Source organism: Cynocephalus volans, chromosome 6, assembly GCF_027409185.1.
Source record: "Cynocephalus volans isolate mCynVol1 chromosome 6, mCynVol1.pri, whole genome shotgun sequence".
NCBI classification, from domain to species: domain Eukaryota; kingdom Metazoa; phylum Chordata; class Mammalia; order Dermoptera; family Cynocephalidae; genus Cynocephalus; species Cynocephalus volans.
Window position 1 is genome coordinate 143136539 of NC_084465.1, and position 15964 is coordinate 143152502.

General features: G+C 39.7%; 1 protein-coding gene across 9 annotated transcripts in view; it reads left to right on the top strand.

The window, feature by feature from the left end:
* Positions 1-15964, top strand: part of KIAA1217 (KIAA1217 ortholog) — a 296465-nt gene that overhangs the window by 184774 nt on the left and 95727 nt on the right. The gene's annotated exons all lie outside the window — the stretch shown is intronic.

Genomic DNA, 15964 nt, shown 5'->3' on the forward strand with positions numbered 1-15964 from the left:
GTTATGAACGGCAGGATGTCTCCCAGCAATACTTTATCATTAGTGACAATAAAATAAAGATCTATTTATTTATTTATTTTGTGCCTTGATAGAGTGAATATAGTTATTCCTTCACCAGTGTGAAAGCAAAAGGGAAGTGCCAGAAAGAATTCACCAAAAGGAAGACAGACGTGGCCATAATGCTCTGAACTGTTCATGTTCAGCCCCATTTTGGAGTCAGTGTTTCCCAAAGAGTCATCTTCAGGGTAGTCAGTCCTTAACAGCGCTCACCATTAGTGCATTTGTGGTTATGAATAGTGAGCAGGTAGCCTTGCCTTCCCCAGGGGAATGCATGAAAAGTGGCTCGATTGAAAAATCCATTTGTCGTGTTCTTAACGAAAGATAGAGAGGTTGTTTCTGAAATTGTTGTTTGAGAACCTAAGTTTCAAATGAATGGTCATCATAACATGTTTCTCAATCTTTTTATTGATCTAGGTTTGCCTTCAGCAAATAGTTGTTACTTTTGTATACATTAACTTTGAGAGGTCACAGAGCATATGGTTAACAGCACAGACTCTGAAGCCTGAGAACCCAGCTCTGTCACCTACCACTGTGTGATGTGGGTCAAATTATCGAACTACTCTTTGCCTCAATTTCCTCATCGGTAAATGGATATAAAAGTAGAACCTACTTTATAGTGTTCTTATGAGGATTAAATTAGCTAATTTATGTTAATTGTTCAGTATAGAGCTTGAACCGTAGTAAGTACTACATAAATCGGGGGTATTATTATTATTAAGTGTTTCATAAACCCATTGTGGGAAAATAAATCTCGAGCTATTGGCCTAACTTCAAAATGTATCTAGAACCCGACCACTTCTTACCTCCTCCACTCCTAGTCCAGCACCACCTCTTGCTAGGACGATTGCAGTAGCCTAGCAGCAATAGCAGTCGCCTAGTAGCATAGAGCAGCCTGAGTGGACGTTCCAACTCGTAGGTCACAGCACACCACTCCTCTGTTCAATACCCTGCATGGTCCATCATGGTCTCATCCAAAGTATAAGGCAGAGTACAAGCCCATCCACCACCTGGCCTCATCTCCTGCCACCCTTCCCTCCCCACTCTGCTCCAGCTACTGGCATCTTGGAAGTTAAACAGCCTAGCTTACTGCTAGCAACCTCAAGGCTTTTGTACTCTCTGTTTCGTTCATCTGAAATGTTCTTCTGCTAGACATCTGTGAGAAGGGTGCCTTTGCCTTCATTCAATCTCATTCAAACATCACCTTATCTGATGAAGGCTTCTCTGGCCACCCGTTCTGAAATATTTGTTCCTTCCCTGTTAAGTTTATCCCTAGGCTGCTTTATCTCCCTACAGAGGACTAATTACCACCTAACATAGTACATGCTCACTTGTTTATTGACATATGGCCTGTCTCTCTCTGACTAGTGTTATAGGTCCATGAGAGCAGCTATCTTGTTTTGTTCACTGCTGTTTTATAAGCTCCTAGTGTGGCGCCTGCACATAGTAGATACTCAATAAATATGTGTTACATAAATCAATGAACTGGAGTAGATGACCTAGTAGTTTATAATGGACTTTCAAAGCATCTTTACATATACTATCTTATTTAATCCCAGGAAGTAAGAATCACTAAGAGACAAATTTCTTCCTCCCACACATATAAAGATTGGCTCAGATCCCAAATAGAGTTTTACTATTCCCAGATCCAAGCAGTGTGCTGCCACTTCATTTTCATACTTATGTCAAGTGTCACTATTTTATTTGATTAGTGAAGTTCAGTAAGTTAGATCACTTAACATGCTCTTGATACAAGCAACAGCATGGATGAGTCTCAAGACAACTATGCTGAATGGAAGAAGCCAGACCAAAAAGAGTACATTGAGTGACTTTATTCATATGAATTCTAGAAAATGCAAACTAATTTATAGCGACAGAAAGCAGATCAGTAGTTGCTCAGGGGATGGCGGGGGGGGGGGCTACATTTTAAAAGGCCCAAGGCAACATTTTGGAGTAATACAGATATTCATTACATTCGTCTTGGTGATGGTTTCATGGGTATATGCATATATCAAAACTTATCAATTTGTACGCTATAAATGTGCTAAATTCATTTTATATTATTTTGCTCAATAAAGGTGTTTTTTAAAAAGAAAGCTAGGTAACTTGCACAAGGTCACACTACATGTTTCTGCAGATCCTGACCAGAGCCCCATCTGTGGATTCCTGGTGTGTGCTTCTATTTCCCGTGTTACCCCCCAGGTGATCAGTGAAGTTTGGGTTATTAACAGCAACCACACTCCATCCACAATAACATTTATTTATATATTCTTCTGCGTTGAAAGGAGCATTTTGATTTTACAGTCTGGAACTGTTCTCTATCACTTTCGTAAGGCTCTATCCCTTAAATTAAGTGAAAATCAAATAGCCAAAATTAATGGGGTAGTATTTAGGGAATTGGAATTGAGAGAATTAAATGATTCACCCGAGGTCATCTAGAATAGCAGCTTTGGCACAGGAATTAAAAACTGGATAACGCTGCATTTTGTTTTTCAGCATAAAAGCCACATTTCTCTTCCTTCCATTCTTTATTGGCAACATCTAGTCCTTTTATTCCCAAAGTACCTAAAATATATGTTTCTCTCAGCCTTTTGTGCATGTCTTCTTTTTCTCTCTTGTGAATGAAACATTCTAAATACGTCCTGGCGCATACAGGACTCAATGTTACGCTCTTTTCCTCCCCACATTTCACCAGGTAAGAGAGGCACTATTAAAAACAGTATCAATAAAACTGAAGTCAGTAAAGATGTCATAGTAAACTGCTCATGTCAGATGAAGGCTAAAATTCCAACTATAGTGTTTAAATGGGCCACACGTTAATTAATAAGTTTGTTCCTGACAAAGCCATTGCTCTTCAATTGATCAGTATGTTACCATTCACATGGACACTTTTTTTTTTTGAGTCACTGCTGTGTGCTACTGAGTACCTACTTAATGCTCATTGACACAAAGAGATTCAAAGATAAGCCAGCCTAGCTCTCAAGGAGACAGAATAGAACGAATGTACAAGTATTTTGCAATTGCAAGGAAAGCATACTGGTTTTGAGATACTTGAGATTATTTGGGTTTTTAAAAAGCTTTGAATTTATTGATTTATCCCCTTTAATGCACTTACATTCCCAAGACCCTTGGTCAATTAATTTTTAATTGTGATTTTTAGAAATTTTTTAAAAATTTATTTATTAATATTATTTTTGTTTACATTCTAAAGTGTTGCAGAGCAGTTGGGGGAGGAGGAGGGAAGGAGGAAGGAGGAGAGGCATGGTTGAGTATCTGGTTACTAATGGCTACTTAAAATATGTGTTTGGTGAATTCTTTCATATTAATATTACTTCTTGGTTTATCTATTATGAGAAATTGTGTGTGTGTATGCATATGTATGTGTGTATTTTATATATATACATGCACACACATATATAGATACACATATATAAACTTTCTCAAATTGGAATACCCTTTTCTATCATATTTTTAAGCATCACTAACTAATCTGAGACAAGCCTATTCTGGCAGAGAGAAAGAAAACATTCGGAAAGTAAAACTCCAGAGTGATTGTTTTCATCTGTGTCATGCCTCACAACTAGTATGTTTCCTTGGGTCTAACCGTGAACATTGAAAATTCTTAGTTTTTCTTTGAATTTTGAAGACTAGATCCTATCAGTAGGAAGTTGCTAAAGGAAATTGATGCTTTTGATCCTGGCCAAGCATGCCACAAAGACCACAGAGGTTAACGTCTAACTCGTGTACAAAACATGCACTAAAAAATGAGAGCTGTTGTTGCTAAGGGTGGACTAGTAATGTCTGCACTGGAACAAGTCTAGCTTCATTGCCAGACAGATCACTGTGACCAAAAGTTGTTTGTGTCTGAAGAATTCTAAAAGAAAGTTTCTGTGCAACTTTTATGTTTGTTACAATTTTCCATTAAGATTGTAGCAATACCACAAAAATGTTTGGTCAAATGAGAAGAAATCTGAGTCTTCTAAAAATATTTCTATTATTACTGATAGCATTTCAGCTGTGTCTCATCTGACTTGCTTGTAAGTCTTCAGTGATCATTTGGGACTATTTTGAGACTGGATTACCCAATGTTTTAGCTTTAGTTCCACATATTTTACTAAATCCCCCTCCAGCTACGTTCCTATTATGACAAAGTGACCAGAAAGGTTGTCTATAAGCACCGTCTCCAATTCTTCTCCTGTCGTTCCTCTTGAACCCTGTCCATTCAGACCTTCTATCCCACCACTGCACAGAAACAGCTCTGATCAAGGTCACAGGTGACCTCCATATGTTAATCAAAGCTGCACTTCACATACTAGACCAATTCTCGTCCTTAAGACACGTCGTTGTCCTGTCTTGCTCTCTGGCTGCTCCTCTTCAATCTCCTTTCTTGGTTCCTTCTCATTTTCTCCCCCATAAACATCAGCCTCTCTCCCGGACTTAATTGCTTCACCATAGTAATGCTGTAGGTGATCTGATCTAGTCCTATCGTGCCAAGTGTCGGTTATACACAATGACCCCTCTAGCCTGGACCTCTCCCCTGAAGTCCAGATTAATATTTCAGATCATCTGCTTGACATCTCAACCTTAGCAGGTCCAAACATGAACTTCTAATCCCCCCCGAGAAAACCTACTCCTCCACAGTCTTCCCATCTCCATGAACTGCAACCCCATTCTGTTGGCTGCTCCCGGCAAAACCTTGTCATCATCTTTGACTCCTCTTTTGAGCTCATTTCATTGGATACGTCAGGAAATCCTACTCACTGTGCTTTCAAACTATATGCAGAACAGTGACCACTTCTCACCATCTCTGTCCCCCCACCCAAGTCTGACCAACCACAATCTCTTTCCTGGATTATTGCCTTAGCTTCTTGTGGTCTCTTGATTTTAGTCCTTGTCCCCTATAGTCAATTCTTGATAACACAGCCCTAGCGATAAATCTCATCTTGTCACACTTCTGCTCATGATCCTCTGTTGGTGTCCCAGCTTGATTGAGAGTACCAGGACCTACCCTTGGTATCTCTCTACCCCCACCTCATTCCACTCGCCATCTCACTCGTGTTCCTCCAAACACTAGCTCTTTGCTGTTCCTGGAACACACCAAGCATACTTTTGTCTCAAGAAAGCTTGCTGTTCCCTTTGGCTTGGATCATCCTTCCCCCAGATATCTGCGAGGCTCGCTCCGCTCCCACACTTGTTTCAAATATCTTCTTATCAGCAGGACATCCAACTACTGTGAATAAAATAGCAATCCACCCATACCACCCCACTGCTCTCTATTCCCCACGCCCTGTTTTATTTTTCTGGCTATTGGCACACTCTGCACTTACTGTTTTATGAGTTTATTGTCCATCATCCATCGATAGTGGCTATAATCTCTGAGCTTACCATTGTATCCCCAGCCTTCAGAAGACTGTATGGTACATGTAGGTAGTTAATCAATACTTCTAGAATGAATGAGTTCTATCTTTTATCTTACTGATTATGTTAAAGTGGAGTCAGTACTGCTGCTCTGCAAATCTAAAACAGCCCTAAGTTTCAACAATAATTCTCTATGCCTAAAGAATTTATTTAAAGGTCAAAATATTAGTTTGATCTGCCTTGCTTTAGCTGTTTTTACTTTCATATGTACACTGTGTAGGTTGAATTATTTTTGTCCTGTGGGAAAGGGACATAGACTATTATTCTGCCTTTTGTTATGCTTGTTATATAAGCATAATGTTCATATACGAGCTGAACTGCTGTTGTAGAAGATAAAGCTGAGAGAATGCACAGAAGCCTGGAAATGAGAGCAATTTGGGTTGAGTCTTGTTTCTCCTGGTCTTCTCCAGCCATGGTAGGTGCCCAGTTTGCTCAGAGCATGTTAAGATGATGCCGGCCCAATGCAATGACTTTGCTTGATAAATTCCTTAGCTAACAAAGCAGATAGAAGTGCCTACAGGGCATATTGCTTCTTTTCCAGTGCTTTTAGTGGGAATGCCACAATTGTCATTTTGACCTCGACATGTTTAGCAGGGACTCCTACCTAGGAAATCAGTGAGAGAGAAAGGTGATTTTTGGTGAATCTGGAAGCAAGGGTTGTATTTTACGGGTAAGGATAGGGGAGACCTAGGGACATGGATTCATTGCGGTCCCTCCCCACCCACCACTCCTGGAGCTGCTCGATTGGGGCCCTGCATGCTTTAGCCACCCTCAGACATGTGCGCTTTATTCTGATCCTGTGGTAGAGAACAGAAGCTACTCTTGAAAGGCAGCAATGACACTTCAAAGGGAAATGGAGAGGAGGAAGCAGCCATGTGTGATGTCTCTTAAATGCTTCTTCAAAAAGTGCCACCAAATGACCTAGATCAGAACACTTGACCAACAAGTTGGTCTCAACCCCCATTCTCTCTTCTCTTCACACTCTTACATGCTTGCACACTGATTCTGAGCACCCATTCTGGGCCTTGTTAAGTTGAGCACTTTCCGCTGCCCTGTCTCTGGATTCTCCTAAACAATAGCTCCCTTGGGAACCCCCTTATTTCTCTGGCAAGGGCTGAGTGAAGGACATTCCAGTTCTCCCACAGGGGAAGGGCGTGTAGAGGGACAAAGACAGAAGACACAGGCGCAGCTGCCAGAGGATCCACACCCTCTGGCATGGGCCCTAGGACACAGGAGGAGCAGTACTGGGAGTGGCAGGCAAGATGCAGGGAGGGGACGTGGCAGAGAGCCAGGGACAAGCCTCAGAACAGACTCATCCCCCAATGCTCTGTCCCTGCCCACTCGAGGCCAGAGTCTGGCTGGATTTGTCTGAGTATCCAAGGGGACTTTTAAAACAACCCCAGGAAAACCTATTGAAAGCTCACAGGAATCAGAGAGTGAACAAATAACAGGATAATTAGCACATAACAGTAGCAGGAAAATTTTGGAGCTCAAATAATTATAAAAGTAGTTTGCTAATATATAAAATGTGGATATGTTAAAAGCAGTTCAGCATGACTCAGCCTTCACTACTAGCATAAAACCAAAAATAAAGTAATCAAACCCCTGCAGAAGTAGAGGACACCAAGATACCTGCCCCCATTAGGACTACTTAAAGAATAAAAATAAAGTAACCTGTTGGTAGAGTGGACAACACACCAACTTGAATGACAAAAGGTGAAGAAGGTTCTTTTCCTGTTTCTGATCGGACGTTTGGGAAACACTCCTAGTCTTTTGGTATCACACACACATCTGCGTGGGGCAAGAATACAGAGACTCATATACTGCATGTCTAAATATTTTTAAAGGTATAAATCAAGCTAACAGATAGATAAAATACATTCTTTTGTCATTCTTTGACAAATATACCTTCATAATGACCTAGAAAGCCTGATGTGATTTTAAAATTCTCTGATCCCTCTGGGTTCTGTGCTGGATCTTTGATCAGGAAGGATCTTGTGAACACAAAGTTTGACTCTTATTGCGTTGGGGCTTACACACAGAAGCTTTGCTCCTCCATCAGATCAAATCACAAGGACTTAGGGAAGCTGATTGTTTTATGACAGCTGGCATTGGACGGGTTTGGTTACTTTATGTTTCAGGTTGCACCAGTGATACAGCAAGTCTGTTTGATTTTAAGAGCTTCAGGATAAAGTTCAGTGAGATACGAATGTGCCAAATGCCCAGCACCCTCTGGAAAAAATTCAGAGCCATCCGTCCCCTTTGGACACCTAAGAGGAAGCTGAGAAAAAGCTGTCCAGATAAGGAGCAGCTGCTGGGCAAGTGCCTCATCCTTCCTGGCTGCCATATTCCAACTTTATTGCTTTACTCAGTAGAACTGGAGAACAGAAAAGCAAGGAGAGAAATTTGAGCCTTTCTGAATCTCTCACAGAGGCTGCATGGCCAGGTCCTAAGAGTGGGCAAAGGCCAGCTGTTCAAAGACTTATGGTAATTGTTTCCCCAAAATACCTCCCTGGGGTGCTAGAGTATGGATAATTTCCATGAGAGTCATAGACTGATGGGGATGGGGAACCCCTGTGGAGGGCTGGGCATCGAGACATAGTACAGAGGCAAGAGACCTAGGGGTGGAGCCTGGGAATGAAAGTGAGAAGAGAAAAGAGGTGGGAAGCAGTGGGTCCAAAGGGCAAGGCTCCTTGGAATCTAAGCATCCCCCATTTACTACTTTTTAAAAACGAGTTTGAAAAAGTGGGATGTCTGCTATGATTTGAATATTTGTCTCCATCAAAACTCATGTTGAAATTGAATTCACAATGGAACAGTATTAAGAGGTGATTAGATCATGATGGCTCTACCCACATGAATTGATTAATTCATTCATGGGTTAATGAGTTAATGGATTAATGGGTTATCACAGGACTGGGTTAGTTATCACGAGAGTGGTCTATTATAAAAGCCTCTTTGGCTCTTGTAAGCCGTCTTGTGCCCTGTGATACCTTCTGCCATGTTATGACGCAGCACAAGGCCCTCACCAGTCCCTTAGACCTTGGACTTCCCAGCCACCAGACCTGTAAGAAATAAATTTCTTTTCTTTATAAATCACCCATTCTTAGCTATGCTGTTATAGCAATTGAAAATGGACTGAGACAGTGTTCTATGGAATGGGATCCCACAGGTACAGCTTGGCTGACATTTGTTACATTTGTTATCAAAGGATGGCTTTATTTTTTGGTCATTAGCGTGACTTGTGGCCTGAAAGTATAAAGAAGCACCACTGTTTCCCTTTGCCCTGAAAGTTTCCTCTGGAAATTTTTGGTGGTCCTGAGTTCTATACCAGAGTAGAAAAGTTCATCATGTTGAAACTTCCCCAATTTCAGCACCAAACAGGTTATACCTTTTCAAGCAGAATACTTTTTTTTGTAGAAGTAGAAAATGAAAAACATCCTGAACAATAAAGTTCATAACACTATATATTGCTATTTTTAAAATCTCATGTAAATTATATAAAAACTAGCATTTCATACCAAAAACTTTCTTAAGGGATAATTCATTCATCTGTAATAATTACTGGTTGTTACTATGTAAAGTACTACTACTTTACAAGAGAAGAAAAATTTTAGATTAACTCACACAGTTTCTCACTAATGTCCGTAATCTCTGCACCTAAGTCTGCTAATTACTGTGACTGAACAAAATGCAGATGTACAAACTTTTTGCAGGGAACAATCACAGCCTTTTTTTGAATTATAGCTAGAGTCTTTCTAATACTTTGAAAACATACATTGGAAACAGTAAAAGTTGTACTTTTTGTATTCCTAAAGAGCCAATTCATTTTTTGGTTTTTTTCTGGTCATGATTATTGTACTTTTACATTTTTGTTCTTATCTTTAAGAAAATCTCATTTTTCCCTTTGTGACCTTTACTCTTTGTGTTATAGAATTTCTACACCCACTTTTTTAATCACAAGCCAAAGAAAACTTTCAAATTCCCATAGCTAAATCCAGATTTCAGCTCCTAGGTCAGATCTGGGTGTTCTGTGGACAGATAGCATTATTTTTCTTATTCTTAAAAAAAAAAGATTTTTCTTTAATTTTTAGAATGGAAAAGATACAGAAAACCTAACAATATAATAGAAAATACCAAAATTAAACACATGTTAGTATCTGTTTAACAGTTAAGAGGTAGCATAGACAATGGTTAAGATCACTGAGTGATTCACACAAGTTACTTCTCTTTGGCTCAGTATTTCTCATCTGTGAAATGGGGATGATAGTAGCAACCTCATAGAGAAGATTAAATGAGTTAATATTTAGAAAGGGTTTAGATCAGTGCCTGGCACAGAGCAAATGCTCTAAAAGTTTGTGTCAAATCTTAAAAAGAAAAACATGTTTCCATAATTGCTTTGGCCCTCTTACATTGTTTTAAAAGTAAAATGTGAAACCCCATGTCCTTTTCTTCCCCCTCCTTTCCCAGAGCCAACCACATGCTGGAGCTGGAAGCTATAACTGGCATGCAAATTTTGGTGCTTTTGCTATATTTGGTGTTGCTATATTTGGTGTATTTGTAAACAATGTATATTATTGTTCTGTGTGTTATAAAACTTCACATAAATGGGATCATACTGCATTGTCCTTTGTTAAGTTTCTGTGTTCACTCGACATAATGTTTTTGAGATTTATCCATGTTGATAGATATGATTCTAGTTCATTCATTGTAACTGCTGTTTACTATTCCATTATACAAATAAACCACAGAGAACAGCTCATTGACAAATGCTGCTGCAATGAACATCCTGGAACAAGTGCCCACATGTGAGATTTTCTCCAGGATGGACAGCTTACAAGACAGAGCCAGGAATGGGATGCACATCTTTAACTTTACCAGGTGTCCCAAAGCAATTGTGCAAATTTACGCTCTCACCGGCAATGAATAACAGACTGCATTTTCCCATGTCCTCACCAATACTTGAGGCTATTAGATCTATTGACTTTTACCTGTGTGGTGTGTATGAAGTCGTATGATGTTTTCATTTTTATTTCCATAGTTACTAGTCAGCATTCTTATGTTTATTGGCCACTGTTTTTATGTTTATTGGCCACTGGAATTTCTTCCTCTTGGAATTGCCTGTTTATATCCCTTTTGGGATATCCATTATTGCGCATTTTCTATTATGTTATTTTCTTATTGATTTCTAAGGGTTCTTTAATTATTCTGAATACTAATCCCTGGTAGAGATTGAGTTGTAAACATCTTCTCTCAGATTGTGGTTAGTCTTTTTTACTTTGTTTACAATGTCTTTTGTAGTACAAAATCTTCATTTTATTATAGTATAATTAAGCATATTTTTCTCTGTGGTTTATAATTTTTGTTTCTTTTAGAAATCTTTCCCTATACCAACATGCTAGGAGACAATACCAAGTAGTGTTTATTTTTTAAGTTTCATATTGAGCTTCTCACACGTAAGTCTTTAGTCCATCAGGAATTTATTTCATGTATGGTGTAAGAAAGAGATATGTTTCTTACTTTTTCCATATGGAGAACCAGTTTTCCTGATACTATTTATTCAACAGTCATTTTTCTGTGGATTTGTATGATCACTTTGGCCATGTATCAACCTTTCACAAAACCTGTGTCTTTTTCTAGGCACAATTAAAGAACATCATTCCATAATTCTATTTGTTCTATCCTTGTGCTAAAACCACACTGCTTAATAATGTTGATATCTGGTAGAGCAAGTACTCCCTCTTACTGATGCTTTTCAAAATTGCCTGATTGTCATTATAAATAGTATATTTTCATTAAACTACATTCTCTATTTTTTCCTAGCATCTGGGATTGCTGTTGATTTTATATATTGATCTGGTATCACTCAGTCATATTGAATCCTTACACGTTCTAACAGTGTGTCTGCAGGTTTCCTTCAGTTGTCCACTATCTCATCTATGATCAAGCACCATTTTGCTTATTCCTTTCTAATCCATAGGCCTTTTATTTCTTTTTCTTTTATTAACTGGGCTAGCCAATTCTTTAGATGCAATGATAGCAATAATTTCAAATTTAACAACAATGCTTCTAACATTTCATCATTAAGCTTATGCTTGTTTGAGGTTTCTGGTAGGTACCTTTCATCAAGTTAAGAAAGTTCTCATCAGTTCTTAAATTATTGGTTGTTTTAAAAATTATGAAAGTGTGTTAGATTTTTCTTAACATTTAAGAAAAATTAAATCTCTGTTAAGATTTTCTGCTTACGTCTGTTAAGTTTTTCTACTTATATATATTGCAAAAATAGCAGGACTAGACTTTCTATTGGTTTCTAATTAGACCATCCTTACATTCCTGAAATAGTCTTTTTGGTCATGATTTATTTTTCTGCAATGCATTTGCTATATTTGCTTTGTGAATATTTTGTTTAGAGGTTTACATTTAAATTTGAAGTCCCTTCTTTCACTGTTTGTCTAATATCCAGGTTAATACTAGCTTTATAAAATGAATTCATATTGCAGTACTTAATTTAACCCACAGTTCACCTTAGGTGTAAGAAAGAATTCAGTGACATATGTAGTATTTTCATAATTAGTATAGTGTTTCTCACAGCATTTCTTTATAATATTTTCTGCCTTCATTTTTGAGTAAACTTTAAGATGAAAACATGGACTTGGTTGAATTGCTGCCAAAACATATGTGTATTTTGGGGGCTTTCAATGCATATTAACAAATAGCCCTTCAGAGAAGTAGAATCAGTACTTCCCCAGTGGTGATATGTGAGGGTACCCATTTTTCCAACCCTTGGCAGCACGGTTTATATTATTTTAAATTTCTTGCCAATTGTACAGGTGTAAAAAGCTATGTTATTATTTAAAGTTGAATAGATTTCTTATCAAGTTAAAAATTGTTAGTTTCCCATCAGCAAGTACTATAAGAGCTCTTTATATATTTAAGGCATTAGCCATTTGTCGTTGGTAATGCACAAGTGATCTGCTTAATCTTAAAGTGGATTTGGAGAAACTGAGAAACTTAAGTCATCTGGAATTGTCACCACCATGTGCCTGTGGAAGATGCCCTTTAGGGGAAATTGTATTGCCATTCCAGAAGGCATGCATACGTCCCATTAACTTGGACACATTACAGAGAGAATTTAATTCATTTCAGCTAAACACATTTGAGCATCTACTATTTGCCTAACACTCTATTATATATTACCATATAATGAGGAAGACTGACAGGTATACAACTATCCATAATGCGGAGTTAAAAACCATGCTTACAATTTCAGTGAAATACAAAGTGAGCACAAATGTGAGGAAGATTAATTCCTCAGTCCTTATGGAAAAGCGAAGGCTGTTCAGAGGAGGTAACGTGCATGCAAAGTACAGAAGTGCGAGAAGGTCATAGCAGGCCAGTGGCACGGCATGTGGCTTGGATGGCTTGGATGTGCACCATCAGATGTCCACCATAACTGTGGTGCCCAAGGAAGATGGCATGATTGGAGTTAATAAGGCAGCTATAGGAATTTGAGGTCACACTGTGAAAATCCTTGGATCATATTAAGATAAAGAATATCTTAGAAGATTCTGGTATTGATTCTGAGATTCAAAAGATAATGAAGATGTGTGGGCCCAAGTATGACCTACCAAGTGCACTTTGTTTCTTGTAAGATGTTCTAAGGGTTCTTGGTTAAAAGCCACATTGTCTTTGCAGAGCCGTTGAGGCGGAAGAACTCCTAAGCATGCAGGTTTCTCAGAAGGACTCCAAGTATTGAGAGGTTCATTTCAACGCATGGGGGTGGCTTTCAGAGCTCTGTGCCTCCCCCCAGCCCCACCACTACCCCCAGTATGTGGATTGTTTCTAACCATGTGTCAGCATTTCCTTCAGATGAGTTAAAGATGGGAATCGTTTTTCTGAGCTGTCCCATGAAGCTTCCCCATCCTCAAGCAGATGGCCAGTCTGAAACTGTGAAGACAGTGAAGGTCATCCGGAGAGGAGGTTTGGAGGAGATGGACAAGGCTAAGTGCAGAACTGTATGCTTCCAGGGAAAGAGCATGGGTTCTGCAGGTGGACAGACTTGCATACATATGTTAGTTATGAGCTGGGACTTTTAGGCAAGTTACTTGGATCCTCTGAGCCTCCATTTCCCTATCTGTAAAATGGGGCCATAATACTGACCCAACAAGAGATGCTGTGCTGATTAAATAAAATGCATGCATGCAGTTCTGACATACAGCAGGCATCCTATGAATGCATTTCCATCGTCCTCATCCCTATGATCCGACGTCCCTCAGACATCTTTATGAACCAGAGCAGACAGCACTAACTCAGGGCCAGGGAACGTGTGCCAGAGAATGCTGAATCTCTACCCGCCATGTGAGTTTTAGTTCATCACCATGCCAATAAAATGCCATTGTATATTAAGAGAATTCCTTCTGAGTTTAAACATTTCTAAACACCTTTCCTGAGTTGAGGAGGCAAATGGAATCAAGTATAAAAGGCTATTCTCTGTTTGCAAAGGCATCTTTCCCACCCTGTCCGGATGTTCGGGTTCTGTAACTGGACTTGTGTACCCAGCTGGCAGCTGCACAGCCAGACCCTGAGGTAACTATAGTTTAGGCCCAATTTTTTTTCCCCTCAACCCAGAGCCTACAAATTCTATTTCAAGCACACACGTACAGAATGCAGACGTTGGAATGAAAACCAGGCGCTTTGGGGGAGCAAGGCCGTGATATTTAACTGGAGGGTGGCCCATCTGCACTGGCCTCGCCCAGGCATGGTTGGGGCCCAGACCTCAAGGGTGGTTTTGGCTTTTTGATACACAGCTAGCAGCCACATGGGACAGTCACCATACCTCCCATTTGGGGCCAAAACATTGCATGATCTGTGATCAGACAGGTTTGAAAGGTTTTCTCTGCGTTTTGAGGAATATGTAACAGTATGGAATTCTGGAACACGAGCTCCCTAAAGAAACTGAGGGTCAAAACTGGGAAGGGTGGAGAGGGAAATAAAGCTGTTTATGTCTAACACAAAAGGACTACTCCAGTCAAGGAAACAGCCGCTTCAGAATGTATCTCTACTGTGTATACAAATGGGGCTGTGTACTTCATCTAGCAAAAACTCTTACAGCTCAGATAAACCCCCAAATGAGACATTTCTTTTGGGTGACCCATAAATAATTTATTCATTCATCCAACAAATATTTACTGAGAACCTACTATGTAACCAGTACTATCATAGGTACTAAGATGCAAAGATCAACAGTAAAAACAAAAATTTCAAAAAATCCCTGATCGCATGAAACTTACATCTAGCCAGAAAGACTGAGGGTAAACAATATAAATAATTAAACTATGAATTACACTATAGTGAAAAATGCTAAGGATCAGAAATAAAGTGAGGATGGGGGTATGAAATAGTCGGGGAGAGTGGGTGCAGAAATTTGAGATAATAAAGTGGCTAGAAAAGGCCTCACTGAGAAGGTGACTTTAATAGAGAGCTGACTGATGGTTGGATGGGGATAGACCTCGGTTGAGAATATTTTCCCCATATTTTTGAAGGTGGTGCTCTACTGTCTTTTGATTTGGGGGTTGCTGCTGAGCAAGCTAATACCTTTGTGATACCTGATCCTTCCTATGTGATTTGTCACCCCCTCAGGGAGTTTTTAGGACGGTCTGTTTTGCCCCTGTCATCTGGAATGTCTCAGTGACAGGCTTGAGTGTGGTGAGCATTTAGTGAACCTTTTCAGTCTGCAATCTTAACGTCCTTCAGTTTGGGGGAGAGGGGTAGAACATTTTTATAATATTTTTTGGAAAACTCTGTTTTTCCTGATATCTTTGATCCAAATCTCTGCGTTACTAGGATTCCAGATGCTCTGACGCCATTCTCTGTTTTTCTTCTTCCTCTTCTCTTCTCTCTTTTCCCTTCCCACAGTCTTTTTGCTCCACTTTCTGAGATTCCATCAACTTTCTCTTCTTCTGAATTTTTTGTTCCTGCTCTCATAGTTCCCAGAGTTCACTTTGTTCTCCAAATGTACCCCTTTCCCTGGACTGTCTCATCTCTTCTGAGTTTCTGTTTCCTGTTTATTTTGGTGTTTTCTTTCATGTGAGAGGCTTTTATAAAATGTCTCTTAATCCTTGGGAGTCTGTTCCTGTGTGAGCGAGGCACAGTCATACTAACTGGAAGCTTCTGCATGTGGGTCAGGCTGCTTCACTATAGGTGACCAGACAGAACCTGAACAGTACCCTCAAAAACCATTTAGAGTCTGGGCCGAGCCCGTGGCGCACTCGGTAGAGTTCTGCGCTGGGAGCGTGGCGACGCCGCGGGTTCGGATCCTATATAGGAATGACCGGTGCACTCATTGGCTGAGTGCAGGGGGGGGGGGAACCATTTAGAGTCATACTCTGTTTTATAATGAAGATTTAAATACTATTTGAAATTTTTTTTTAAATCGGTTAGTGTCTCATAGGACAGAGAGCTCCCAGCGCGGAGCCTCCAATGTCCTGGC